Source organism: Rhinolophus sinicus, chromosome 7 (assembly GCF_057876585.1).
Source record: "Rhinolophus sinicus isolate RSI-liver-muscle chromosome 7, RSI-T2T, whole genome shotgun sequence".
Classification (NCBI taxonomy): Eukaryota; Metazoa; Chordata; class Mammalia; order Chiroptera; family Rhinolophidae; genus Rhinolophus; species Rhinolophus sinicus.
The window spans coordinates 17,480,108-17,507,885 of NC_142507.1; the positions used below are offsets into that span (position 1 = coordinate 17,480,108).

Genomic DNA, 27,778 nt, shown 5'->3' on the forward strand with positions numbered 1-27,778 from the left:
AGAAGGTGGGGGAGGACCTGGGCCTCAGCATGAGACAAATCGACAAGGCTGCTTTCTCCTGGAAAAAACATTTACATGTTTACTGACATTCTTCTCACAATTATCATTTATGACAAGTTTTAAGACCATACAAAGTTGTAGTATTATGGTTGGTGTTAAATTTTATTGCTGTGGCTTTAAAACGTAAACAAAAAGAATTCCTTAAGTAGTTGGAAATTGTAATAGTACTCTTGGGAATAGATTTTACTGCAATGGATACTGTAAAGCACAAAGATAATAAATTTAAATTGCAGTATTAGTATTGGGAATATATTTTATTGCTTTGGCTAGAACACAAAGAAGCAGAATTCATAACTCTTTTTTTCCCCAGCAGCAGGTTTATATGCAACGACGCTGGGTCTGGTGTGTAGGGAGGATCAAAGGTCACCAGCATCACCGACGGTGGGACAAGGTGAGAAACCTGGGCTGATGGGAGGAGGCATAGAGGGGCATGGTTCTCACAGGTGGTCAGGGAGCTGGAGAGAAGCAGGGCCAGTGAGGAGGAGGAGGTACAGGTGGTCACGTGGCACTGAGGAAGGGTCACGTGGGAGGAACTTCTAGGAATCCCCACTCTAGTGAGATGTCTCTGCACCCCACTTACCAGCACCCACCCCTGCTTCACACGCTCCAGATATGAGTCCAGTTTTGAAACCAGGCTCTACAGACCGTGGACTGGTTTGGGTTTGGGTGTTGTATGGTCTTTCACTTTGTGGACACTGCCTGTGGTTCCCTCCGTGTCCATCTCAGTGGAGGGCACGCCATGTACCCAACCACCCGGAAGTCGTTTTTTATCTCTTTCTCACCCTTGGTCACCAGCCCTGCTGATCTTGCTTCCCCAAATATCTCTCACATCATTTGCTATCTTTCCGCCCCATTTCAGGCACCATCATCTCACACTGGCTCTTTCATTACAGCCTGTTTACTGCTTCAGATCTTGCCCCTTGCAATCCAGCGTCCACACATACCATAATAATAATGACCACTGTTTATTAATAATGTACCCGCGACTGTACTAAGCACCTTCTATCAGTATCTCACTTGACCCTCACAACTTCCCTGTGTTGGAGGGATATCTCTTTTTCATAAATGAGGAAACTGAGTTCAGAGGTTAAACATTAAAAGACATAATGGATACTTAAATCATCGGGCACAAGCAGAAAATAAATCTTAGATCCTTTCCTGTTCAAGACTCCCTGTTGCCAGTCTTCCCTCCTTCCCTCCCTCCCTCCTTTCCTTTCTTCCTTCTTTTTCCTTTCCAGATAAACCCCTTAGCAGGAAACACAAGAGCACTGCCAGTTTCTCCAGAATCGTCCCTCACCACAACCACAAGTAACAGTAGCGCTCATTAACAAATAACACCATTCTTAAAATACCATCCCTTCTTGTTATTCTTCTTATCGAGAATGTAACCCTTTTTCATTGTCTAACTTCTATTTTCCTTCAAGATTTATTTTAGACACCATCTCCACCAGGAAACCTACTTTAAAGCCAGACAGTTCCAAACTCCATGAACGCACACACCCTCCTGGCTCCTGACTGTGCCCTGGGCATTTCCCTATCACAGAGCTTATCGTACTATGTTGTAACCACCCGCCTTGTCTCAGAAACACTTCTGGACTGTAACCTGCCTGAGGGCAGAGACTGTGTCTTTTGTGTGTGAACTCCCAGGATCCAGTACCTGAACCCTGGCGTACAGTGGGTGCTCAATGACAGTTTACTGAATGAACACGAGCAAATAGTATGAAATACAATTAATTCAATGGTAATTATTAGAACAATGAGACATAAGCCTTTGAATCTCAAAGAATATCAATCATGCTTTTATTCAGTCTGAAGAATATTTACATACTATTTTCAGCAATCTGCAATTACACACCTGTTCTCATTCTAACACCCCGCAAAATGTTACCTATAAACTCGTGTTAGAGTGTAATTGATGGAGCATGAGCAGTTCTTTGCAGGGCACTTTAGCAAGTACATGGAAAACAGCACCCTAGCAACTACACAAATAAATATTGGGAGTCATGTTTACCATGTGACAGCAAACTTGGAATGTTTCAAGTAGTTAAAGAAATTAGAAGGTTTAGTAACTTTGAATCCTCCCAAGTGCCAGAGTCAGGCTAACTTCTGTGAGCTTCTTGTCTGGGGGGAAACCCCGAAAGTCTCCAGTTATGTGAAGCTCTTTTCTTTGCGGTTGGTCCCCAGTGAGGTCATAAACTCCCAGAGCCAGAATATGGAAAGGAGAAGCTGACAGGAACCAGGCCTCCGACGGCAGGGTCCTGCCCGCCGGCAGGGTCCTGCCTCCCTTTCTATTGCCATAGAAATGGCCATCCGATCAGCAAAAATAAGTTCAAGAGTTTCTACTTTGTTTTCCTTTCTTCTGCCTTTGAGATAACCCCTCAAGGTTTTGTTAATTAGAGAAAATGGGCCTGTGGCTGAACCTTAGAATGTCTGAAAAGTGAAATCTTCTCCTCGTAGAAGCAGCATGTTCCTACTCTGCTCCCGTGACAGCCACCCCTCCTCGAAGGGGTGAGGTGATTCCGACCTTTGGATCCACAATTGTGTCCCAAGTCACTTCCGGCAGTTGGATAACCTTTGCGACTGCACACGTAGCTGGGCATTCGTGATGGGCCCCATCCAACGGAGATGAATGTATTCTGTAATGTCTGTTTTTATTACATTAGGCTGGGAAGATGAAATCAAAAGGACTACTTTCAACAAAAATGTCCTGTGTCGACAGTTCAATACTCTTACGAGAGGCCGCGGTGATTGGCCTCATTGTATGCTGGATAAAGGCTAACCACGCTGCTACCTGCTAGTTTGACAAGGCTGTTCCCCGGCCAGCAGGTTGCTCAGATTTTTGGTGTTTTTTTGGGGGTTTTTTTTTTCCACAGCAGCTCTCTAATTCCACCAAACCCACTGGATTAACAAAAACCTGAAGGTAAAACAGCACAAAACGATATCGCTGCATGAGCTAGTATCATACTTTGCAATTTACAGTTACACCAGTTCAAATTAAACGCCCCCAAACATTATTTTATTACTTCGAGCCTTTTCGGAACTGGTAAATATTTCCTCTTTTTGGGTTTTCCATTATTACACGTTTCCAGGAGAGAATCATGAAACAGGCAAAGGCCACCTGAATGCTGTAGTGGGGGGTCAACTACACAGTGAATTTGACAGGAAAGTGAGGGGCTGGCCCAGCAATGGGCATGAAGAATTGACAAAGTCAATTGGGAGAGAAAAAGAGAGAAAAATAAGCAGAGTAGGAGAGAGAAATCAAAGAGAGGGGTGCTCTCCGGCTGGGTAGACTGAGCTGTCCAGGCTGGTCTCACACCTGGGGCTCACACCGATTATCTCTTATCTCGGAAGCAAGGTCCAACCAAGCAGAGTACCGAGGACATCCGCTGCGCATGCACAGGACCTGGGCCTCGTGCTGCTTTAAAGGCCAGTGTTCCAGATGTCCTCTGGTCTCTAAGTCAGACCCTTGAAAGGGATTTCCTCCCGTGACAGAATCCTTGGACCAATACAGATGCAGTGGGTAATTAACAGTGGGTAATTTATAAAAGAAAAAGCATTGTTCTTCCTAACATTCTTAGTGGCTCTGATATCTTCCTTCTGTAAAACAGCTTTCCAGGGTTGAGAAAGGATTTGGGGAAGGATTCTGAAGCCCCAGCCCAGAACAACATGTGTGTTCCTGGCAGCTCTGTGTTGGAAAGGACAGGGGCAGGACACTTAGGCAATATTTCTCAGTCGTTGGTTAATTTTAAGGCAGGATGGTGGTGAAGAGAAAGAGTTTGAGAAACAGAAGGACCTTGATTCCAGTAGCAGCTTTGCCACTTACTAGCTGTGACCTGGGGGTAAGTTACTGAATTTCTGCAAGTAACCATTTCCTTGTCTATGAGAAGGAAATAAAAGTAGCAGCTACCTCAGGGAATTTGTGTGAGAACCAAATGCCAGACGACGCAGGTCAGGCGCTTAGCACTTCGCTGGGCACAGATCTGACCTCCAATGAAGGTTGGATGGTATTATTTGAAGCATAATAAAAAATGACATGAATAGAACTAGACCGTGCACTTCCATGAGCGTGAGGAACAGGGATGTGATGTTAGGATTGTAATCCTCATTAGCAAATCCCGGGATGCTTCACAGTTGTGGATGCCATCTTTCTAAACTCAGGTTCCAGAGAAATGGGGGATTCGCTCTGCACCCCCATCCTGTCCCTTCCCAGTAGCCAAGATGGACATTTCTATCTGTGAGGGAGGGAGGCACCCAGCCAGTGCCGGGGGCACGCGCGGTTAGAATGCAGGAGGGAAGAACTGGCTGGTTGAGCTGGGTGCTCTCCTTTCCTAAATGACAGATGTGTCTGCTGGGAAAGGTCCTGTTCTCACCTCAGGGCAGCTGTGCCAGAAAGAAGAGCACCTGCTCACAGGTCCTGCAGGCAGAGGGGAAGCCTAGGGGTCTTCAGTTACCACTGAGCTGACCGCCCAGCTGAGCTCCTGGGTATCCTGCTTTCCTGGATTGCACTCTGTTTACACAATTACATAACAACAGATAACAGAAAAGGTGCCAATTCGCTCTTCAAAGGCACATGAACACCCCTGTTCCTGCAGCATTCAGACATCAGAAACACTGATCCCCCACTTCCTTCTCCCTGGGAAACCTCTTTCAGGGTCCAGAGCCCTCCCCTAGGGGCCTCCCCACACCCCCACTCAGCTTTAGATGGAGAAACAGGTTCTTGCTGCTGAGCCATCTAGGACTGAGAATCACCGGCATACTTTTGTGGCAACTGAGGCTTTTGCAAATGCTGGCCCTTGGTCTCTGCTCTCCCTGGCTGCTGAGGAGGGAAACCAGCTGCAACCCAGGAAAACAATTCCACTCAACAAACAATGCCATGCCCCGACCACTCATAATGAGGTCTGGTTCAAATGTTGGCACACACACAAAATATTAATTAAAATAACTTGCATGATAAACAATATTGGGATCCAAAGCACAGGCCTCCTCTAAAATCACAGTTGGTAATTACGTGGGCGCCTGCTAACACACACTCAGAATTCCAGTGTTGCTTACATGACAAAATGAGTCTCAGGAGGTGACCTTGAGAGGTCATCTTATGTGAGCACCCTCCTGCTTATGAACTGAACAATGTCTAAACAACCACAAAGAGTATCCGACCTAATTTTCAAGTGCTAAGGAGAGAAATTCCTTGAGACCTCAATGATTCAATTTAATAATAAATATTTTGAGTACCAGCTAGTGCAAGGCTCTCTGCTTAGTACTGGGGATAAGTATGGGGTCGGGGGAACCATGGTTCACATTTTCAAGAAATAACTGGTTATTGGTTAATATGTGTCTCAGATAGAAAGCCCTTCTCCATGCCTCACCTAAATCTTTCACGCTGCTGTTAAAAAATCCATTTCCACTAGGTTAGTCCTGACTGAGGAGCTCAGAGGATTCCAATTCTAATGCTTCTAGGGCCTTTATTAGGTACAAGGGGCTGGAGAGTAAATGTACCCCCCACCTTACAGTGGGTAAATGCCCCCAGTACTGTTCACCACCGAGATCCTGACCGAAGGCTTCCCACCAACTCAACACAGAGAAGCAATTGTGCACCATCTACTTTATCTAGACCTTCTAAATTATTACCAAATATGACATTTATTGCGCTAGTTAGTACAGAGGCCTAACTGCGAAAGGAAAAGACCCCATTATCTTAATTCTAAAACCATTTTCCATTTGTGGCTCAGTCAACATTTCAGCATCTCGTTCAATGTATTTAATTTCATTCCCTCAACAATAACCCATGTACCACACCAGTGACCACAACTTCGGCGTCCCAGCCCCTAAATTCTATTAGTGTTCAGAAAGCCTCATGGTTGCAACATAATGTTCAATCAATGCAGAGAAATTAATTAAATTAAAATTATTTTTATTATGATTTAATTAGCTTGATTTAATTACTTTGTTCACTGACTGAGCATTCCGTTGTTACAGCCAGATCTCCGCTCTCGTTCGTGGCATGAATGTTCCCACAGAATTACACATTTTCTCTGTTCAGCCATTGGCGCGGGCTGGGGGTTTGCCAGAAACTCACGATTTATCACAATCAGCATCATCACAAATTATAGGAAGCATCCAGCAACATGATAACTTCTAAATGAAGTGTCTGAAAGCAAGTCACACCAGCAGCCTCGGTTGTTAATCCGTCATATTTCACAGTCACCCTGACACCCTGTCCAATTTGCTGTGCCTGCTTTGTCACCGGGAAGCTCCTCGGAGCCGCGGCCTCTCAGACTGCCCGCACGAAGGGTCCAGCTCCCACACAGGCTGCTGTCCCGACAAAGCCTGCCCGGCCCCCCTCAGCCTCCCTGCAGCACATACTCACAGGCGCTCCTACTGCCGGTCCCATGGAGCCCAGAGTCCTGCACCTGAGGTCCACAATCTGAAATCTAGCACTTCCCTCGATTGACAATGAAGGCAAGACACCACAGAGCACTGGTGTCTTGGTCACCGGAGAATACCAGGTATTTCCGTGAGTGCATTCCAGCGATTGTCCACACCTCGGAACACAGCATTTTCATCATTACTTCAAATCAGTAGTGGGCAGTAGACCCCCTAGCCCATCACACATGATCTCAACCTTGGGTATCACAGGCCACTTCACAACGCAGTGTGACTCAAACTGGGCAATAGCAGCCTTCAGGCTGGTGTCTTCCAAAAATACAATCAGCTCTAACTTGCCTGTATTTGAAATGTGTCATCTTGATGAATGTGCTCAGAGCTATACAAAGTTGTTTTCTTATATTCTAACAATAGTTATTTCAATATATTTGGCTTCTAACATGACCTTATGATTTTACGATTTGAAGCCATTTTTCTGAGAAGAGATCCATAGGCTTTGCCACACTAACAATAGAGGCATAAGCTTTTCTGTACCTGTATTAGTGTCCTGTGACTGCTGTAACGAATTACCACAACCCTGGTGGCTTCAAACAACAGAAATTTCTTCTCTCATGGTTCTGGAGCCCTGAAGTTCAACATCAGCCTCCCTGAGCAGAAATCAAGGCGTCATCAGGCCGTCCTCCCACCACTGGGCGTAAAGGAGAACCTGTTCTTTACCTCTCTCAGCTTCCGGTGGCTGCCGGCATCCTTTTGCTCATGGCCACTTCACTCCAATCTCTGCCTCTGTCTTCACATCCCCTCCCTTTTGTGTGTGTCATCGCCCTGTGCCTCTTTCTTATAAGGACAGTTTTGATGGCATTTAGGGCTCACGTGGATAATCCAGGTCAATCTCCCCATCTCAGGATCCTTAACTTAGTCACATATTCAAATGTTGTACTTCCAAATAAGGTAACATTTACAAGGTTCAAGGATTAGGGCCTGATATTTTTGGGGCCACCATTCAGTCCACTGTAGTCCTTATGCTTGATTTTCTACTGACTGTACAATTATGGCCTTGAGTCTGATGACATAAGGGACATAAGAGTGATTTGAAAGATGTGACAAAACTCGTACCAAATTATAACAGATGACCTGCCAAAGCCCATTAAAATTAATTACGAGTTAATGTAATGGGTAAAGAGAAAGCAAGGCCTTTAAAACATTAAGTTTTCACCAAGTTCCCAGGAGAAGAAACAGGCCTGTTTCTTCACTTCCAGATGAAGAAAGTACAAGCTTTGCAAACCCTGCCGCTGTGACATGTGCGGCTCTTGGGCCCTGAAGATCTCACAGGACTCAGGTCGGCAGTTCTGCTTCTCCCTCCTGCACCTCTCATCCTGTCCCCAGGGTGCTGCAGGCAAGTGTTCTGCAAAGTGTTGAATGAGGAACTTATGCCACTGACCAGAAGTGAAAAAGGGCAGGGACTGTGTGTTTTTCAATTAAATAGAACAACAGGAAGTAAGTGTTAAGTTCAACAGGACATGTTCACACTACTGTTTAGAACAAAATCTCTACAGTCAGGTGTGTGAGAGCAGCGTTGATTTCCAAAAGGAGTTTGTTCCATAACTGCCCTTTCTCGGGACCATGAAAATGGTGCACGGGCTGATACTATCCTCTGGTCTAGAAATCAGACTTGGCTTCCTGCCCCAGCTATGCCCCTTCTCGTGTGATTTCACTCGCAAAAGCTGACCTAAGTGGCGGTTTCCTCACCTGGGGCAGATGTACTACAGGCTCCTTAAAGGCAGGACTCACTCTTATTTTTCTGTGTGAAGCTTTGCGCACATTGCCTGACATACAGAAGACCCTCCATAAACATTCATTTACTTATCTCCTTAAACTGAACGTCTGCCTTACCTGCCTCACATACTCAAAGCGATACTTGCCATGCTGCCTCTGAAGATCACTCCGAAACTGCACACACAGAAGGCATCCGCGTTGCTGCATGTCATTGCTCTTGCACTACGGCACTTTGCGAGGCTCCTTCCAGCCGTTCTGGTACTTTCATCCCTTTTAAAATTAGCCTCAGAGACTGCACACCTGCACTGGAAATGGGTAGAAAGAGGTCTCCGTTATTCATGCTCATTTCAGAGGCTGTGCCCTAACGCGGGGAACTGTTTGCAAACCTGGGTGCTCATCGTCAGGCTGGAAAGACCTCTGGAATTGTCTACTGCAACATCCTCCCTTTACAGGTAAGAAAACAGCGGTGCAACGTCACGTGGCTGGTTAGCAGCAACGAACCCAGGCAGCTGGAACCCCCTTCGACTTCTAGTCCAGTGCTTTTTTCATTGCATTATGCTCTCTCTTTAATCCAGCGTCTTCACTGGCCTGGTAAAATGGGTCAGTGCAACTACCTACCTCACGGCTAAGTGTCCCAAGCTGTCAAAGGGACCAGTGTGGAGCCCCTGTGAGAACGCTGGCCTCCGCCACCCGTGACTGGAGCAGCGGCGCACGGGCCCTCCCGGCTCCCGTAGCTGGGCCTCCCTCAGGCCACGGCCCGGCGCTCTGGGCAGGCGCGGGGACGCGTGCACACGCCACGCAGCGCGCCACAGGTTACGTCACCAGCGCCGGCGTGCGTCTTGACGTCCGGGGCTACGAACGCCATCTTGCTCGCTCGGAAGCCACGACTGCGTGAGAGTCCCGGGGCCGCGAGTGTGGAAGGTGCTGCGGCTGCCATGCCGTCCTTACCGCTGCAGGTGGCGGTGGTGTGCTCCAGCAACCAGAACCGGAGCATGGAGGCGCACCACATCCTCAGCAAACGCGGATTCAACGTCCGGTCCTTCGGGACCGGAACTCACGTGAAGCTTCCGGGACCGGCCCCGGACAAGCCCAATATTTACGATTTCAGTACCACGTACGATCAGATGTACAATGATCTCCTGAAGAAAGACAAAGAGCTCTACACGCAGAACGGGATTTTGCACATGCTGGACAGAAATAAGCGGATCAAGCCCCGGCCGGAGAGGTTCCAGAACTGCAAAGACCTGTTCGACCTGATCCTGACCTGCGAGGAGAGGGTGTACGACCAGGTGGTGGAGGATCTGAGTTCCAGGGAGCAGGAGACCTGCCAGCCCGTGCACGTGATCAACGTGGACATCCAGGACAACCACGAAGAGGCCACGCTGGGGGCGTTCCTCATCTGCGAGCTGTGCCAGTGCCTGCAGCACACGGAGGACCTGGACAATGAGATCGACGAGCTGCTGCTGGAGTTCGAGGAGAAGAGCGGCCGGGCCTTCCTGCACACCGTCTGCTTCTACTGAGCTGAGCGGGCCCTGCGGGCGCGCCGGCCGCCGGAGCCGCGCTTCGCTCTTCCTTCCGTTGGTGCTTTTCCTGCCTGAGATTTGTGTTGACTGTTAGGGCGTCCGCCGATGGACAGTAGCGTTGAACTGTAGATACAAAATGAGAAGATACACGTAAATGCGAACTTTAACTGTCAAGTTTCTTTTTTAATCCCTCTTTTACTTACGAGTGGGATATTGATACTGAAGTTCTTTTCTTTTCTTTTTTCTGTAACTAAAAAAATAAAACGGTTTATAGTGCATTTCCCTCAGTATATCTTTGTCTTTCATTATGCGTTCCTCCCTCGTCCCTTACCTGGCTGGAATGTACAAATTCCTGATTAAAGCAAAGGGCTGTATGTATCTTATGAGAGAACCTGCAATCATCCAATAAACAGATGCTGGTGGTTAAAAAAAAAAAAAAAAAAAAAAAAGGTGACAATATGTTACTGATTCTTCTCACACAGACTGGCTTCTGAGAACCCATAAATGAAAACTATTACAAGGTACTCTGAAAAAACCTAAAGTGTTTTGGTAGTGCTTCATTTTGTAGTCTACCATTTTGATTCCCTCTTTTTGACTTTCCTGTATTTTTTTAGTTATTTTCTTAGTGGTCCCTTGGGGATGACCACTAACAAACTTAAAACAATCTAGGGGCAGATGGGTGGCTCAGTTAGAGCGCGAGCTCTGGGCAATGGGGCTGCCGGTTCGATTCCCACATGGGCCAGTGAGCTGTGCCCTCCCAAACTAGAGTGAAGTCAGTGAGCTGCCGCTCAGCTCCCAGGTGACCACATGGCTCAGTTGGATGGAGCGCGGGCTCTCAACCACAAGGTTGCGGGTTTGACTCCCACAATGGATGGTGGGCTGTGACCCCTGCACCTAACAATGGCAACTGGAGCTGAGCTGTGCCCTCCACAACTAAGATTGAAAGGACGACAACTTGGAAAAGTCCTGGAAGTACACAGTATTCCCCAATAAAGTCCTGTTCCCCCTCCCCAATAAAATCTTAAAAAAAAATAAAAATGCAAACTTGATACAATCTAGTTTGAATAATACCAACTTAGCTTCAGTAGTATTCAAACTCACCATTCCTCTATACCTCTAGCTCTCCCTTTTTATTGTTATTGTCACAGATTACATCTTAATACATTGTATACCCATTAATATAGTTTAATATTCATTGTCTTATGCACTTTCCTATTAAATCATGTAGGAAAAATAAATTACAAGCCATACCAACAGTGAAATGATACTGGATTTTATACTTACCTATGTAGTTACCTTTACCAGTGTTCTTTATTTTTTTCTTATGGATTCAACTTACCATCGACTTTTCATTTCAGCCTGAAAAACCCGTTAACAATCATTGCAGAGCAGGTGAACTAGTAATGAACTCCGCCAGCTGTTGTTTGTCTGGAAATGTTTTAATTTCTCCTTCGTTATTGAAAGATCATTTTACCAGATATAAAATTTTTGATTGATAGTTGGTTTTCTTTTTTTCAGGAATTTATGTTATCTCAATGCTTTCTGGCCTCCATGGTTTCTGAGGAGAAATCAGCTGTTAATCTTATTGAAGTTCCCTTGAACATGACAAGTCATTTCTCTCGCAGCTTTCAAAATTCTATTTATCTTTGTGTTAAAACAATTTGACTCTCAAGTACCTTGGTGTAGATCTCTTTTGAGTTTATCTTGCGTGAAGTTCATTGAGCTTCCTGGGCATGTATATTCTTGTGTTCAGATTTGGAGAGGTTCGGGCCATTACTCAATTTTTTTCCCCTCCCTTTTCATTCTTCTGCTAGGGATCCTATAATGTAATGTAATGTGATATTTCATGATATTCCATGCAACCCTTGTGCTCTGTTCATTTTCCTTCATTCTTTTTTCTGTCTGCCCCTCAGACAGGATAATTTCAGTTGTGTTACCTCTTCAAGTTTATTGATCCTTTCTTTCGTCTGCTCAAATCTGCTGTTTACCCTCTCTAATGAGTTTTTCATTTGTGGGGACAGAATCCCAGAGAGCAGTTTCCAGGCCCTTGGCCTCGGGTGGGGAGGTGCTGGTTCGGGTAGTGAATGACCATCAACTGTGATTGGTTGACCATCAGCTGTAACCGGTTAGCCAATTGCCTACTGAGGTAACTGTGGGGCTGCGTTGATTGGTTGGTTGGTTGGCAGGCAGAGAAGTGAATGGCGGACTGCGGATCGGATTGTATGGCTACTACTGCGTGTGTCTCGCCTGGCCGCCAGAGAGAATATAGTGGTATGATTCCCCTATCTATGGCTCCGTGGGTGTTCCTTTTTGGTCCAGCCATATCCTGCGTTATGTGGGGAGCGGGACTAGAGGCCCCACAAGCCGCCTCGCATGACATCATTTCAGTTATTGTACTTGTCACCTCCAGAATTTCTGTTTGGTTCCTTTATGTAATTTCTATCTCTGCTTATATTCTCATTTTGTACATACATTGTTTTCTTGATTTCCTTTAGTTTTTTTTTGTCCAGGTTTTCTTTTAGTTCATTGAACATATGTAAACCAGCAGATTTAACATCTTTGACTAATAATTCCAATGTCTGGAATTCCTCAGGGATAATTTCTGTTAAATTATTTTTTTCCCCTCTGTGAATGGGCCGTATTTTCCTGATTTTTTTGGTACATTTTGTATTGTTGTTGTTGACTAAACATCTGGGGTATTATATCCTCAATGATTGCTGACTCTTGCTTGTTGAAAGCTAAAGCCAACCATTTGTAACTTTTCCAAACTATTTTGCAACATATATTCCTTGTTTTGTGTGTACCCTGATGTTTCTATTTTGTTACATCAGCAGTCAGTCAGTAACTTAATAAAAAATTTTTCTTTAATACCTGGCTGTCAAAAGAGGTGAGGGGGAAAAACAGGTCCTGTCTCTTTAAATCCTTCAGAACTTGCTTTAGCCCATCATGGGCTGACATTCCGGTGGCTCAATCACTGTTTTGGTGGAGGGGCCGATGCATGGCGCTTCCTACTCTGCCACATCCCTGTGACATTACCCAGTAGTGATTGATTTTCATTTAGAAACAAGACAGAGAAAATAATTATTAATTCAAAGTTCAAAGTACATGTTTTTCCCAAAGATGAAAGAACATTTCATCAATGTGGGTCTTAACTTTCTCATGGTCTCTCACGAGAGATTAAACAACTGAGTGATTTTTGTCTGCCATCTTAAATCATGTATATTCGTAAAATCCCTTTAGGAGTCAAGCAAAGTATAAAACAGGCTCAAAACATGATCTGGAAAAATCTTAGATCTAAAAGAGTCTAGCAAGAGGTTCAGAATTGAGATACCGAAGTGATGCTGCTAAATGAGATGCATCTTGCAGGGTGTAAAGAGAAAACTAGTCCTCAGGATCAAGGAATGTTTGATCAAGGAAACATTCAGTCTGAAGGCAAAGAAGCCCCTGACCTCCCATACTTACTGTATGTACTCTTCACTTAGCACTTGGCTGCCTGGTGGCTTGTGGCACCTCATCTTGTGGTCCTGTTTGGTCATATAACTTGCATATCATTTAACTTCTGCTGGAACACGTGTTCATTGCTGCAGCGTAATTAGATCTCTCAAGAATTAAGAATAATTTCTTAAAGATTATAATTAAGCTGGAGGAAGAAGAAGGAAGAACAGGGTGTGGGGAAGGGTATATTAGCTTCCTAGCGCTGCCATAACAAAGTACCACAAAATTCATAGCTCAAAACAACAAAAATGTATTCTGTCACGGTTCTGGAAACCAGCAGTCCCAAATCAAGGTGTTAGCAGGGCTCTGCTCCCTCCAAAAGTTCTGAATCCATCCCTGCCTCTTCTAGGTTCTGTTGCCTCCATGCACTTCTTGTCATGGGGGTATAATTCCTGTTTCTGCCTCTATCTTCACATGGCCTTCTCCTCTGTGTGTCTGTGTGTCTATCTCATCATTCTAGTCTCTTATAAAGATACCAGTCATTGGATTTAGGGCCTACCCTAAACCCAGAATAATCTCATCTCAAGATCCTTGATGACATCTGCAAAACCCTGTTTCACCTTCACAGCTACCAAGGTGTGGTATTAACACAAGAAATGTCCAAACCTGTAGAGAATTTTCATAAGAGTTTATTTAAGCCAAACTGACAACATATGCTGGGGAGCAAGAACTCAAATGCTCCAGAGAATAACAGTTTTGCAGCTTCTTTCATGAAATTTGAAATTAAGGAGGGAATGTAAAGATTACTTGGAGGTGGGAGAAAGCAAAGTGGGGGGCGGATTACAGAATAGTTAAGATTGTGTGTTTTCTTGACGGGTTATTTCAAAGGTACATTAATCAGAAGCACAGAAACAATGGACAAGTCTTGCTTAAGGCAAAGATAAATCTTTTACTAAAACGTTTTATACCTGGGACATGACTATCCACCAAGACCTGCCAAGTTAGGAATTTATGATCAACCTGTGAGGTTACTTTCCACAGAAATTTTTTTGTCCACAATGGTATAATATAAAAATATTTGGTCCTTACCCTTCGTTCCTGATACAGAATTTCTAAAACCCTTGGGATTTCCTGAGTAACAGGAGTGTCGTTTGTTATTCATAATGAGCCCTTCCATTCACACAGGAGTTTATGATAATTAAGTGACTTAGGGCAGGGCCTCTTGATACCCTCAGGATAGGGCTGGTACCAGAAAGACCAAAGGATTAGAACTTTCAGCTAATCTCTTGTAAAGGGAAGGTCTGAGAGCTGGAAATAATCTCTGTGAAAACTCTGAAATAATGACATTCAGAGAGCTTCCAGGTTGGCGAACACATCGAGATGCTGGGACAGTGGTGGGTGTTCCCAGAGAGGGCATGAAAGTGCCAGGCCCCTGACCTGGACCTTGCCTGTGCATCTCCTCCTCCTGGCTATTCTGGAACTATATCCTTTATAAGAAACCAGTCAACATAAACTGCTTTCCTGAGTTCTATGAGCCATTCTAGCCAATTGTCAAACCTGAGGAGGGGGTTGTGGAGATCCTAAATTTATACCTGGTCAGTCACAAGTATGGATGGTCTGAGACTTGCAACTGACATCTGAAGTGGGAGCACTCTTGTGGAACTGAGCCCTTAACCTGTGGGGTCTGCACTAACTGGGTAAATTCGTGTCAGAACTGAACTCAATTGCTGGACACCCAGTTTTGGTGTTGAAGACTTGGAGAACTGGTTGATGTCAGAGAATACACCCCACGAAGGTTAGGACTTAGACATATATTTTGGGGAGTCCATAGTTCATCTCACTACAGAAGGGAAGGGAAAGGAGAAAAAGAATCTTGTGTTTTCTCACAAAATCTAATATTACTGAGCACATATTAATTAAATCTATGAAGGCGTTATTTATGAAATCAACCTAAGCAGGCAAAGTAGATAGGTTAATGGGTTTCTCACGATAAATACTCCTTTGCCTCTGCTTAGATATGAGGTCTTGGCACAAATTGTACTAATAAGATTGTAACACTTCTACAGGACTTAACTCCACTTGCCCATCAATCCTAAACTTACATTGCAAGTAGTCTTTTGGAAAGATGGGCAGGAAACACGGATAACGCTTAATGAGGGTGAAATCTGTGAGCTCATCACTGGAATTGTGACTGCTGCTAAAGCTCAGAAAGTATTCAAAGATCTGGGACCCAAATTTTGGCCCCTTTAGTCTCCCTTCCTGGAATGTTCCCTGCAGTTTCTCACCATTAAAAAATAAGTGATTTAGGTTCATGCCAAGGTCAGACAGCCAACAAAAGAGACACCATTGTTCTCAATCTCATGAATTTTGGGGTTGTTTTTTTTTTCTTTTTCATGTTATTTCTCTCCCTTTTCTGACACTACATTCTTTCTCTTCTTCTTCCTTTTTTTTTCTTTTAATAATAAGCATTTTCTCCCATAGACCTTCAATTTTGTTTTGTATCAATGCCACAAGGTAGGTGTCATTATTGCTATTCTACAGAGTGAAATGGGGCCCCAAAGAGGTAATATAAGGTTATGCAGACATTCAGTTGTGGAGCTGGGAATCAGACGAGGCACTAAATCCCATGCTTTTTCCTCAACCCTATGATATCTTCCCTTCCTCTCCTGCTGTTTCCTTTTCCTCCTTTTCTCCACTCCAAAGGCATGCGCAGGCTTAGTACACGTTCCCATTACTCTAACTTTCATGGTTCTAAGCACTGAGTACCAAAACCTCCCTGGGAGCTTGCATGAAAGCTGAAAATCAGGCCCCACCCCAGGGCAATCAAATCATACCTCTGGGGGTGCAGCCTGGACATCAGCATTTTGTCAGAGCACCCCAAGTTATCCTACTGTGCAGCCAGCCAGGATTGAGAACAACTGCTATAATGTTTGCACCTCTCGTTAGCCATAGAAATGAAAATATTCACGTACTGAAGCTTAGTTTAATGTTTGGAGCACATCTTAGTAAACCTGCTAATGAAAACCAAAGACAAAGTGACCAATGAGACTTCCAGATGGCAATTTGAGCTGACGTGTTTAACGCCCTCCCTTCCCAAATCCCACTAAAAGAAACAGTGATACTCAGCAGAGATAAAAGTCTACAACATTCATGTAAAATAAGGAAGAATGGTATCAGCGGGCTAGAAACTTTGAAGAAATAGACATGATTTGGTGCAGGTGAAAATGGATGGGTCAACATACTAACAAGAAGTATTCAGCACTGACAAAGAAAGGTCCTGTGGGAAATAGATCAGTGAAATTCCCCCCGAAGACCTGGAACATTCTCACACTAGAACTGGAAGAGGGACACTGGATTGCGAGACGGTGGGGGGCAAACGAGAGCAGTCTGGCAACTATACCAGTGCCTCACAAACAGGCTGGCTGCCCTGGAGAGATTTGGGGAAGCCTCCCACCCCATCAGCACCTCCACCACAAGAATCTTCGAGGGAACTATTTGAAACAGCAGTGAATTCCTGAGGCAAAAATGCCTTCCCAGTAATTTGCTTCCAACTTCCCCCAGCGGACTAGATCCCTAAGCAAGGAAAATAAAACTACTAAATAAATGAAAACTTAAAATTTCCCCTTTGGGACTAAGACAACAGGAACCAACACACTTGCTGATAAAACCTTCTCAACTTTCCAAACTGGGCAAATATAGATCTCCTCTGAAGGAAAAAGCAAATCAAAATTTAAAAATTCACAGAACATATGAAAAGACTTAGAACACAAAAAGGAAAGAAAACATATTTGAAGACTCAGAGCAAATGCTTATCTATGAAATAAACTGATTCCAAAAAGCAGGAACTAACATGAATTTTCACCAATGTTGAAAGGCCATCGTGGAGAAGAGCTATAAAAAGGAAACAATTGACAAATACTCCTATCCTGAAAATCGTGTTCACTGGAATTTTTTTCTAATCAGCTGTAACATGGACAGTGTGGCAGATAAAAATTTCCAAAGATGGCAAATCTCCCAACTCACACACTCATACGCAATGTGACTTTCCTCTTCCATCAAGAGGAGGAGTTTATTTCTTCACATTCTTGAATTTGGGCAGGGGCCTGGGACACTCTGACTTCTCTGACCAATAGAATGTACTGGAAGTGACACTGTACCAGCTCTGGTCATAGCTGGCCGGCAGCTTTTGCTTCACGCCCATTGGAAGTCAGCAGTCATGTAAAAGATATGACCACCTTGCTATGAGAAGCCCAAGCCATACAGAGAGATCTTACGGGGGGGGAGAGAGAGACCATGACTTGGGAGTGAGACGCCAGCAGGGAAGTGGACCCTCCATCCCAGCTACACCAGCTGAGGCCATATGATCAGAGATATACCACCCAGCCGAGGTACCAAATTCCTGACCCTAAATATCATGAGTAAAATAAAATGGTTATTCCAAGCCACAAAGTTTTAGGGTTAGTTTCTTAAACAGAAATAGACAGCAGGCAGAAGCAGCCACCAGCAGCCTAGGGTACCTTACAGAAACAGGTGGGTTTGTTTGCTGAATGTACACTAGCTGAATGTCGAAATCCCAAGGCCTCTTCCTCAACTCAGTTCCCAGAATGCTTGCAGCCAGGATACTAGCCTGCAGGAAGGAGACACACAGATTCTCCTCTGGGAATGCTGACCAGCTCTAGGGGAAAGACCTAAAGCAACTCCCACGGGAGCTCCCCACAGCCACCCTACAGAGAAGCTACCTTTCATGGGGATCCCACCCCCACGGGTACACAGCCTCCAACCAGCTTCTCACCCTTAGCATGTGCAAACAATCCGGGATTGCTAGACATGTGAGAGAGGCTTTAATGTGAAAGGGAGGCTGAACACTGGACAAAAGGGGATACAGAGGAGATTATGAGGGGTAAAAGGAAACTAAAAAGCAAAATGGTCACTGTTGTTCTCGAGAAGGAGGTATAGGAGAAGGTACTGCACCCATGAAACAAAAACAGGATGCTATTAAAACGAAAAAGTAGTCAAAGAACAAAACAGAGCTTTTGGAAATTAAATATATGGTAGTATAAGTGAATAACTCAGCAGAGGGGCTGGAAGATAAGTTGAGGAAAGCTTTTAGAAAGGAGAGCAAAATACAGAGATGGAAAATAAAAGGGAATACATAAGAAAATTAGAGGACCACTACAGACCAACAATGATCTGTTTCATCCAAATAATAAAGAGTTCCCAAGAGAAAGAACAGAGAAAAATGGAGGGGAGGAAGTCACCAATAAAGTAATTCAAGGGGATTTCCCAGAATTGAAAGGCATGACCCACATCAAGTCACATCATCATGAAACCTTACAACATCTGTGAGGGAAAAAAAAGATTGCAAGGAGAGAGGGAGGGAGGGAGGGAGGGAAAGAAAGAGGGAGGGAGGGAGGGAAGAAGGGAGGGAGAGAGAGAGAGAGAGGGACACTGAGAGAAAGGTCATGTACAAATGTTAAGAAATCAAATGACTTGGGACTTCTCAATAGCAACACGGGAAACTAAAAGACAATGGTGCAATGCCTTCCAAATTCTAAAACATTATCTCCATAATGGGCTTATGTATCCAGACAAACTATGACAAAGGCATATGTAGAATGAAAATATACTGCAAACATATGAAAAATTAATCTTCTACAACACTCTTTCTTAGGAAACTACGGGAAAGTGTGTCTCATAAAACAAAGAAATGGAGCAAAAAGGAAGAAGATATGAGACCCAGGAAATGGGCTTCGACACAGTACAACAATAAAGGGAAAGAAATAGGGACCTCAGAATGACAGTATGGACAGTCCAGACAAGAGCTCATCAGAGATTCCAGGACAGACTCCCCCAGGAGATGAAGAGAGAGAATGTCTGATGTGAATGCACATCTCCAGAGGAGAGCTAGAATACTACTGGCATAGAATCAGAGGTTGATAAGTGTAATGAAAATCAAACAAATAAATGAAACAACTATAAACCAGAGCAATGCTCTCCAATAGAAACAATGTATGAACCCCATATCTAATTTTAAATTTATTAGTAATGACATTTTAAGAAGGAAGAGTTGAAATTAATTAATATCAATAATATATTTTGTTTAACCAATACATCCAAAATATTATTTCAATATAAAATTGATATACAATTATTAATGAGATAGTTTATCTTTGTTTTTCATATTATATCTTTGAGATTCAGCGTGTATTTTGCATTTACAGCCCATCTCAATTTGCACACTAAAATTTATCAGCAATACTTGATTTTATCTACATTTAGTTTTTATTAAATTTGTAGTTGAAAAGGTTATTCACATACCAAAGGTGTTTCAAACATACTTAAATTTTTCCCAAAAGCCATCGGTTTTTAAATTTAGATGTAAAATAATTTAAATTAAATAATATTAAAAATTAATTCCTTAGTCACACTAGCCACATTTTGAGTACTCAATCGTCACGTATGCCTAGTGGCTATTGAATTAGACAGCTAAGATCTAGAGAGATCAAAAAGTATTTGGAAAAAGAAAAATAACCATAGTTACTACATGGCTCAGCTTCAAATAACATACTCTGAATATTCTTTTAATTAAAATTATAATATGATTATAATCAGGAAGATGGGGATGGGAAACGTTTGTTGTGTCAAGGGAAGAAGAGGCAAGAAAGTGAAATCCTAAATGCCTGAAACTGAAAAATTAAAATGTAGCAGTGTAATCCTATTAAATAGAAACATAGAAGTATATACAAAAGGAATCCGTCAATAGCTCCACGTGACTGTCTCTGAGTAAGAAGAAATGGAGGGGGAGGGGCCTGGGACTCCCATTTTTCTGAAAACCTCACAGTATTGGCTAGACTCTTTCAAGTGTGATTTTAATTTAAAAAGATGGTGAAAACGATCATCAGGAGGTCTGCCCACGAGTATGTGGAGTGAGAATGGCCTATGCAATATTGCCAAGGGAGGATCGTTGCTTTAAAACATGAACCCTTCACATTGTCCTATGAAAGGAGGCAAAGCTGGGAGGCAGCCCCAAGTGTAAGAGTGAAAATAAAGTCCAAGGGAATGCAGTGCTGGCAGATGCGTCCTCCTGGCCAAACCCCAAATCCCACTCTCAAGTGCCCAGGCCCTGAGCAGGCACAAGACAGGCTTTGTAGAGACTGCACAAAATGGCTTCCTGAGGATTCTGAGGGGATAGAGGAGCCAGGGGAGGGGAAGTGCAGTTCCCAGGAGATGAAAGCCACACAGGTGACGGGGTAAGTGTGCCCTGCATCTCACTTTCTGCTCACCTCAAACCTGCCCCCTTCTGTGGGGTCTGGCTACTCCAGGCATGGCCCCATCAACAGCCCCAAGACCTCCTCCCTGCTCCAAGCCAAGCCCTTCCTTCCTCCATGGCCCAGCACAGAGCGTCTCCCTCCATTAAATGTTTCCTGACCACTCCTTCCCTTACCAGCTATCTTTTTTTTTTAATCTCATGCAACTCATGTAGTATGTCACACACAGTTCAGGCCTTAATTATAAACTGTTTTGAATTGCATACCATTATTTCACAGAGATTTCCCAAGCTGTATGATAAGAACACGGACATACCATGTGCTTCTGCGTGGCCTATGTCACACCTAGCACAGGATTAAACCCATAATATAGGTTTCAAGAGTACTTGATGATTGATTATTGGTGGTGATATTATGGATGCTTTTATGCATTTCTATGATACCTCTTATCACAGAAACTATGGTATTTGATAGGTAGGTAGATCAAAGAGAGGGAATTTTTATACACAGGAATTCAGGTACAGATCTGAGTTCACTGTCCGTTCAGTTCATGGCACATTTTATAATTGGTCAGCATAATACTTCTCTTCATTAATTTTATTTTATTGTTCCCCTTTATTCTTGATTCCCACCAATAGATACCCATCTAATGTATTAAGAATTTGCCTTTGGAAATGTACATATCTTGAAAATTGAGTGTTGTTTGCATCTGTATGCTTTTCTTAGCTTTCCAAAGGTATCATGCTATATAGACCTTGTTCTATTTCTTACTTTTTCATTTAACATTCTTTCTAAAGAACTGTTTGTGCATTGCTTCATTTACTGCACGATATTGCATCATAAGCTTCTATCACATTCATCAATCCATTCCCCAAATGATGGATAGCTATGCTGCCTCCAGCTCCCTGAGACCCAGAATAGTGCTGTGAAGAACATCCTGACATGTTTGTTCCCATATGGACGTATGCAAGAGTTTCCCTGGCATGTATTGTGAGTGCCGTGTCATAGATACAAAAATATATAATTTGGCTAAGTATTTTCAAATCACTCTCCAGAAAGTCTACACCTATCTCACTTCTACCAGCTGAGGATGAGAATTCACTGCTATGTAATTTGGAAATAGCTGTCAAATACAATGACAGAAATCATTTTGGGAGCATAGTTTAAGACCTCAGAAGGTAAGTCTTGCAATGATTGTTGTCAACTCCACAAAAAGATAGAGGTTGCTTGTGGGTCATTTACCTGGGCCACAGCCATCTAAGTGGGGACAAGAATAAGGTGTTTAAGAGATGCTGCTTACCCCATCTCTCAATTCTGTGCTTCTGACTCTTGACTGTACCCGTCAGGGCACAATTTATTTCATACAGCTCTTTTGATTCATATCTCAAAAAGTTCTCTAACTTAGGAAAAGAAAGAAAGAGGGAAAGAGAAATAAGAAGGCATTAATTAAGATTACCTGAATCCACAGTATCTTAAACAGTAAACACACACACACACACACACACACACACACACACACACACACACACACTGAACTAGAAGCAATATGGTTCTGAGGATGACGGTCTATTCCCCGCCAACTGCGGAACAGATGAGGGCTTCGCCAGGTGTGGCTGAGTAAAATGTCTCTGTCTTTTCCTGCCTGTGTCCTCATGTTTCATCACCCAGGGTCTGCGTGGTACCAGCAGCATGGAGTTCTTTTGTTTACCCTCTTCTGACCCTCCATCTGGGGGCTCCCTAACTGTGCCTCCTCTGCCATCACCTATCCTGCTCAGGTGCTCTTCACACGCCCACATTTGAGCGTGAAGATCAGACATGTTAGGCACCCTTTTCTCACTTTACCTCAGCTGCCGAATCTACAGAACTGGGTGGCAGATAGCAGATCAGATGTGGGGATGGAGGAAAACCAAGTACCCAGGAAAGGGCAGAGAGCCTTACCTACCTGGGCCCTCAGACCCCCCACCACGTGCCCCTCAGCTTCCTTTCCCTGATCCCCAGCACCTGGGGGCCACCTATGAATTGACAAACTCCTGTTGGTCACATCTGGTTTAAGAGAAAGAAACAAGGGGTTGAGAGACCTACCTAACAGGCGGCACTTGGCACACACAATAGAAACAGCTGCTGTTTGTAGCCTTTTTAGGGTGGCCTCAAGCTGGACCTCACACTTCCACTCCTCGACTTTCCCCTGTGGGGCATTGTTTTACACAGAGCATCTGGAACCTCACAATCTTACAGCTGAAAAAAAAAAAAAAAAATCATGAATCTGTGAAACTGAAACGAACTCTCTTTCTGGGAAAACCTCCCAGCCCCACTCCTGGTTTATCCCTCATTGTAAGGCAGGCCCACACAGCTCCTAAAACCTCACTTTCCCTATTCATTAAGTGGGAATATCAAAATCAGCTAGTCAGCTATCCAGTCAAAATGCAACCCGATGAAGCTTTTTCTAAATAACAGCCTGCGAGGTTTGAAACACGTCCAATGTCTTAACTGGGAAAAAACAGCATGAATTCAGGTTGTCCATTCAAGACGGATATCACACTGCATTGGAGGCAAGTTAAGGACCTTCCCAGGCCCATCCTGCTAGGTGTTGTTATCTGTGTGTCTCTCTCTTCTGACCCCAGGGCCTCCTTTCCCTGGCCTTGTCCCCATAGAAACAAGCGTGGAGCTGGCAGGCGCCTCTGAGCACACCATCTGACTCCACCAGTGCCTGTCCAATACCCACCTCTGATTTCAGACGCCTGAGCTGACTCCACTGGGCAAGGTGGCGCCTAATTACCTCCCTTCTGTTTTTCTCCCTCCTCTCCTCTCTTGTCCTCTCCCCTCCCCACCCCCCTCAGAGGACAGCCTTTCCAAGAAACAACACACACGCACACCTGGCACAGTGCGATACGGAAGCTCACCATGGATACCGGGCCACCATTCCCACCCCGGCAGCCGCTCCTGGGAATAAGTAACTATCTCTAGAATGCTACAAACTCCAGATGTGCACCGACTAGTGCCTTGAGACCAGGCTTCCTTGTCTCATTATGCCTGTTTTCTTTTTTTTCCACAAGTTTTATATATGCATATCAAGCCTTCAGAAAGGGAAAAAAATGGGAAATGGTAATCTTCCTTTTAATATGCTACCACATGCCAGCCCCGAACAGCTGTGCATACACAACACGTTGCACTGGACATGAAATATAGCCTAGGACCATTTTTTAAGCATTCATTCCCAGGGCTTACAAAACACATTTACTTGGAGGGAGGTCACACAGTCTTCCTTCGGCATAAAAAAGGTGGCTTTGAAATAGGTACAGCCATCTGGAAACAGCCTCCTCTGCCATTGATATGTAAAACGCACAGATTACACCATCTTGCTCCGGACTCTGCAGCAGGAGGCAGAGACACACACAGGCCCGTAACTGTTTAAATATACAGCCTTGGGTTCTCTGTAGTCCTTACCTTGCTATGAAAAACCACTTCCCTGCAGCCTAGATGACTCTGGACAGGCTGGGGAGGCCTTTTGCTCGTGGGGACATTCATCTGTGTGTAGGAGGGAGTATCCTGGAATCCAGATTTTGGGGGAAATTATTTGAACACTACAGTGCTGCTCCAGGCTTGCTAATAAGAAAGAATCTGTCAAGTGCGTGACTGGGAGTAAATAGCAAACACCCCATCGCAACAATGACCTCTGCTCTTTTGCTCATTAGAGCCAAGAATTTGCTTCCCTCCCTGGAAGACTTAGATCCCACCTTAAATAACTAGTTTTGTCAGGCATTTAAAGAAGAAGAGCAATGGGTCCTATATAGCTAATCGATCCCCATGTTGTCAGGAGATGATTCTGCATGTTTATCAACATTTGCTTCTTAAAATGAGTTACACACCCACACACACACACACACACACAAGACTTTCATTATGCAGACCTTATCCAAAAGAATTCTTGACCTCTGAAGCTATCTAACTTCTGTGTTGTTTCTTCCATTTTTATTTCCTCGGCTTGTTTTTTGTCTCTGTTTTATATTTTTAAAATATACACATGCTCTGGATAACACAAATCAGCGGCCTTAAATTTTAAAATGCCCTCCCAAAGCTGGACACCCTCCCAAAAGAAATTCCAGAAAGAACATGTAGCTCTGGAGTAACTCAAAGGGTTAAGCTGTTAAATGCACAAATAGCAGAGCTCCTGTTACCAAGAGAGAGGAGAGGAGATCACTCTAGGTCAGCCTGTCCTTTACATTGTGAAGAGCTTGAAAGGGGCTAATAAACCCAGCGGCCTATGGCAAAGGTAATTTATTTTATATTCCTAGTCATCACATGCAATACTTTTTGGAGGGAGAGAGCAAATATAATTCAAAGAAAGTGATAAACAATACAAAAAAAATACATCTAGTGATGCTTTAGTGATACACACACACACACACACACACACACACACACACACATACACATACACACACACGCACCAGTTACGAGAACATGTGTCTTTCTCTGCGTCTGTGGTGCATTTCTCATGCTGTTTGTGCGTCCACATCTACAAAGTGCCTAAGAGTGGCTGGGGGTGGGGATGGTGGATAGTGGCTCTGCCTAGCCTGGGGTCAGTGGTACCTCATGGGGTCAGTGGTACTTCACAAATTCTCTGAAATAAGCCAGTCCCAGGTGTGGGCACACACATTTCTGCACAGGCCCCTCCCAGCTCCACCCCCTGGAAGACATAACCACTTGACTTACGAATTGGCTCCTGGCTGGGAGCAATCACTAAGTGGACAGCTCTCCAGCTGATTCTTTGAGCCCACGTGGAGGACAGCTTCTCCCGCTCCAGCTCCCAGTGAGAGGCTGGGCTGGTGCAGCCTCTCTCTCTCTCTCTCTCTCTCTCTCTCTCTCTCTCTCTCTCTCTCTCTCTCTCTCTCTCTCTCTCTCTCTCGCACTTGCCACATTTTACGTGGATGAGGTCATTGGACTGCAGATGAGGTAACTGCAGCCTGTCCGTGAGCTGGGAGAGGTTACCATATGACGGTTCCTGTAAACACAGTGAAGTCCCCTGGGGCCTGCCGACAGCTGGGCTTTGCGGCTGGCAGTGACGGGTGGGAGCCCCAGGACTCCTGGAGCTTGTCCCTGCTCTTAAAGGAGCCAAACTGCTGCCTGAGCTCATGTTATAACCACCTCAAACTGGTCTACCAGCCTCAGGTCAGAGCAACATTGTCAACGGAAAATGCTGGCTGGTCCTGTGATTGGTTTGCATGGGGGACTAGATGAAGAAATGACACTGCCTCTTAAAAGAGGACCCTCCCAAGGCAGAGTGAGGGGTGTGTGGTGCTCTGCAAGCCTACCTCTAAAGATCTCTGTACTCAGCTGGGAGAGGTGATTCCACCATTTGGACATTTAGACACATCTCCTAATAGTCTCTAAGTTAGAAACATGGCTGGAAAAACAGGCATTTTCAAAAACCAACACAGAAATACATTTTTAAAGCTCTTCTAAACCATAGAATGACAGAATGCACTTCCAGATGTGGGCCTGTCTGCTCAGGTGTGCCAGGGTCCCTCGATTCTCAAGGTTAGAAAGTTCTTTCCAGAGTCGTCAGATTAATTAAATTCTGCATCTATCTCATGTATTTCTCATTTATTCCTTTTTTACTGAGCCCTACAATGCACCAAGCACTACACTGAACACTGGGAATGTTGTAGAAAACAAGAGGTTGGTCTCCATACTCATGGAGCTCACAGACCTGCAGACAATTACTGCTACTACACACTGGCAGTAAGCTACTAATGATCAAGGTGGATGCATGCATGGAGGGGGTATGTGGAAGCCATGACAATGAAGGGCATCTCAAGGAACACCTCCCTGGGAGACTCATTAAGCTGAGCCCAGAAGCGTGAGTCACGGTATTAGTGAAGACGCACTGTGGGCACGTCATATGTCTTGTAACACCTGTGAGGTAAGTTCACTCTGGTCCCATTTTACAGATGTTCACACAGCTTAAGAGAAGTTAAGTAACCTGCCCAAGGAAGTGGTAGAATCAGGATTTGAACCCAGAGTCTACATTCTGTAATCACTGTGCCCCAGACACAGTCCATGAGACACCAAAAGCAAGCAGAGCCTCACGGCCAAGTGTGGCCTGTGTCTTGTCAGCAACACAAGCAGCTGAGTGCACAGGAGGAGTGGGAAGATTCTGTAGAAGAAAGCTAGCTGATGGAGAGAACATTCTGGAAAGAGAAAGCCACATATATGTAGGCCCAAGTGTCTGTGTATGTGTGTGTGCATGTGCATGTGTGTGCACACCTGTGCACACACACACACACAAACACACGAGAGAGAGAGAGAGAGAGAGAGAGAGAGAGAGAGAGAGAGAGAGACTTTGCAAGCCATACTACCATACTAAAGATTTGAACTTTTTCCTAAGGGCCATGGGAAGTCACTGAAGGACTTTAGGCAGATTAAGGAGATGATCAGATTTGTTTGTTGGAAATGTACTCTGATTGCAGTGTAGAAAGCAGATTGGGGAGCAGTGAAGTATGTGTTGGAATAATCCCAGTGAAAAAACAATGGTCATGACTGAGGAGTAGTGAGCATAGCACTAATGCAGGGAGTTGCGTTCTACACGGGAGACAGAACCAGCTGAGTTTGGTAACTGGACGTGAGGTGGTGGTGGGTAGAGAAGGGAAGGACGGCGAAAGACGAAAGATGTTTTCTGACAGAGCTGCAGGAATTGGAAGAAGATCAAGTTTAGAGACGCTCATGAGGCACCTAGACATAAGATCTCAAGCTCAGGAACGAGATCGGGTCTGAAGATAGAGATTCAGGACGCATCAATACATACGCAACAATTGAATTGGGAGTTGCTGAGTATGACTGAGACATTACTAATATTCCATTTCTTTCACTTGGGTCTTTTTGATACTTGTAGAAAGGCACATTCTCCCCCACTGAACTATAAGTTACATGAGGACAGGGATATTTTTTGTCTTGTTCCCCACTTGCTCCCCAGTACATGGCTTCTGGAATGTAGCAAATGTTGTGGAATAAAATAACTGAAGGATACCACTCTCTAAAATAAGTTATAAAAATAAGACAAGCAGGGAATTTGACAAGCTTTTAGCACACCAAAGAACTGAAAATATACATCCTTCCTCAGACCCTCACCTCTCAGACACACTACATAAGACAAGAAATAAGAGAAGCCAGAATACGTTGTCCTCCCAGGCTCCTTCAGCTGCCGTGCGTACTTTTACAGTGCCAAGCTTTATAACTTTTACCCTCTGTCTTTACTTATGTGTGGCCTTTCTTGCTTTGTCAATATAGGTTGAATCTAAAAACTTTAAACCCCAAAACAACAGCTATAAGACGACT

At 44.3% G+C, this 27,778-nt stretch overlaps 1 long non-coding RNA gene and 1 pseudogene across 8 annotated transcripts; one reads left to right on the forward strand and one right to left on the reverse strand.

Moving 5' to 3' along the window:
- On the reverse strand, window positions 1–25,421 carry LOC141568560 (uncharacterized). Of its 7 annotated transcripts, none has more exons than XR_016021714.1 (6): window positions 25,157–25,421; window positions 22,526–22,678; window positions 21,744–21,843; window positions 13,203–13,380; window positions 8,604–9,863; window positions 1–8,522 (listed from the first exon to the last, which is right to left on the reverse strand). It is a non-coding gene; the product is annotated as an uncharacterized LOC141568560 (long non-coding RNA). The 7 variants fall into 7 exon arrangements; XR_016021715.1 differs by having other exon boundaries at window positions 1–6,602; window positions 6,979–9,863; XR_016021716.1 differs by having other exon boundaries at window positions 1–6,208; window positions 6,428–9,863.
- Window positions 8,520–10,030, forward strand: LOC109458619 (RNA polymerase II subunit A C-terminal domain phosphatase SSU72 pseudogene; annotated as a pseudogene). Its single transcript, XR_016021710.1, has 2 exons — window positions 8,520–8,669; window positions 8,793–10,030. The product of XR_016021710.1 is annotated as an RNA polymerase II subunit A C-terminal domain phosphatase SSU72 pseudogene (transcript).
- Window positions 25,422–27,778: the final 2,357 nt, after the last annotated feature.